This window comes from Elaeis guineensis, chromosome 16 (genome assembly GCF_000442705.2).
Source record: "Elaeis guineensis isolate ETL-2024a chromosome 16, EG11, whole genome shotgun sequence".
Classification (NCBI taxonomy): domain Eukaryota; kingdom Viridiplantae; phylum Streptophyta; class Magnoliopsida; order Arecales; family Arecaceae; genus Elaeis; species Elaeis guineensis.
This window is the reverse complement of record NC_026008.2, coordinates 26,340,135-26,342,699: the sequence shown is the minus strand read 5'-3', so window position 1 is coordinate 26,342,699 and position 2,565 is coordinate 26,340,135. Positions and strand designations below refer to the sequence as shown.

Below are 2,565 nucleotides of genomic sequence, written 5' to 3'. Positions count from 1 at the left end.
TCCAACCCATGACCCTTAAGGATTTGTGTTATCCAGTTGGCTCCATCCAACCATCTTGTATCAGGTTGCCACAACCCACAGCTAACAATTTTGAAATCAAACCTCAAATCATAAATATGCTTCCAAAATTCACAGGATTAGAGGATGCTTATATATTTATTAGAGAATTTGAGGAGGTATGTGCAACCATGAAACTGCAATTAACAGAGGATGAGGTCAAACTTAGATTAATCAACTTTGCCCTTAAGGACAATGCTAAGAAGTGGCTTTATAGTCTGCCAAACTATTCTGTCACTACCTGGGAGGGCTTTGTGAGAATATTTTTAAAAAAGTATTTTCCCCATCATAAAACAGCTAGGATTAAGAATGAAATAAATCAATTTTACCAACTAGCTGGTGAATCATTTTGGAAGTACTTTGATCGTTTCAAGAATCTTTTGACCCAATGCCCACACCATGGAATAAAACTTGGAGACTATGCCAGATCATCTATGAGGGGTTAGATTCAAACTCAAGAATCATGCTAGAGTCCATGTGCCAAGGCCAATTTATGGACAAAGAAACTACTGAAGCTTGGCAATTCTTAGAAGACCTAGCCGAGAAAAATTTACAGTGGGAAACAACTAGGAAACCTGATAAAACTACACCTTCAAGAGGAGGAATGCATCAAATTCAACCAATCCTAGCATCAGAGGCCAAGATTGCAACCTTAACACGTAGATTGGAAGCCTTAGAATTACAGAGACCAGCCAATGTAAATCAAATATCTGCACCCATGTGTAAAGGGTGCAATGCACCAGACCATGTCTTAGAAGAATGTTCCTACTCGAATGAGTGTGCACAGGTGAATGCCACCTATCAAGGACCATTGAACAATCCTTATACACCTACATATAACCCAGGTTGGAGGAATCACCCGAATTTCTCATGGTCCCAGAATCCTAATGTAGGTAATCCAAATTTCAATCAGCAAAATCTAAGGTCCAACCCAGTAATGAACAACCCGCCAGGCTTCCATGATAATGACAAGAAAATTACCTCTTTAGAGAAAAGCCTAGAAGCCATGATGAAAACACATACCAGCTTTATGCAAACTACGGGTCAACTCATAAATAATAACACCCAAGCTATAGCCCGTCTGAAAATGCAAGTAAGTCAGCTGGCTTCGACCATTAGTGAACGAGAACATGGTAGGTTACCTAGCCAACATGAGCCAAATCCTAGGAACCAAAATAGTCCACGACCCCAACAAGGAAACCAAGTTAATGGTATAAATGCCATTCATACCTTAAGATCAGGAAAACAAATAGATAATAAGGTAGTTGCACTTGATGATATAGATGACTCATCTGTCGAGTCACCTTCTAAAACTACTACCTTTCAACCTCAAGCACCAGAAACTGAAAATTCACCTAGTCCAGTACTTAAAAGTCCTAGAGCTCCTTTTCCAAACAGACTGAAATCCAATAAATCTGAACATTTAGACAAAATTTTAGAGGTATTTAAACAAGTCCAAGTTAATATTCCTCTTTTAGATATAATCCATCAGGTTCCAACTTATGCCAAATTTTTAAAAGATCTCTGCACTAGGAAAAGGACCACTAATGTACCAAAGAAAGCATTTTTGGCTGCAAGTGTCAGTTCATACCTATCTAGCCATGTGCCAATTAAATATAAGGACCCTGGAGCTCCAACAATTTCTTGTGTTATTGGAGAAACCAATATAAAAAAGGCCTTGCTAGATCTAGGAGCTAGTGTGAATATCCTTCCATATTCGATGTATGAACAACTAGGATTAGAAAAACTTCAACCTACTGGGATCACATTACAGTTAGCCGATAGATCTCTCAGGATCCCTAAGGGAATGGTCGAGGATGTTCTGATAAAGGTTGAAAATTTCATTTTTCCTGTAGATTTTATTATTTTAGAGACTGAGCCAGTTGCGAATCCTAAAGGACATATACCTGTCATTTTAGGAAGACCATTCTTAGCTACGGCCAATGCTGAAATCAATTGTCGAAATGGTCTAATGAAGTTATCCTTTGGGAATATGACCATTGAGTTTAATGTTTTTAACTTAGAACAGGAATCTTCTTCTCATGCTGATGTCAATGTAGTCCAAGATGGTATTTATGAATCCATTGACATTAGTGATGATGAAGTCGACCTAGAGTCTAACCCCTGGTTAATCCATGAGTCTGAGGATGTCAATGAAATACTTAAAGAAAATCAGATTAATCAGGAATCGACACTTCCTACTGAACCAATCATTGAGATGGTGAACTCATCACCTAAACCATCGATAGAGGAAGCACCCATTTTAGAACTGAAGCCCCTCCCAGAACATCTCAAGTATGCATATCTAGGACCCAAAGAAACTTTGCCTGTAATTATTGCATCAGACCTAGATCCCAAGCAAGAGGAGGAGTTATTGTCAGTTCTAAAAGCAAATCAAGAGGCAATAGGTTGGACCATAGCAGATATCAAAGGAATAAGCCCTTCTATAGTTCAACATAGAATATACTTAGAGGAAGAGGCTAAACCAACAAGAGAAGCCCAAAGAAG

General features: G+C 38.6%; 1 non-coding gene across 1 annotated transcript; it reads right to left on the bottom strand.

The window, feature by feature from the left end:
* Positions 1-356: 356 nt before the first annotated feature.
* Positions 357-463, bottom strand: LOC140854430 (small nucleolar RNA R71). Its single transcript, XR_012137645.1, has one exon. It is a non-coding gene; the product is annotated as a small nucleolar RNA R71 (small nucleolar RNA).
* Between the last annotated feature and the right edge of the window lie 2,102 nt (positions 464-2,565).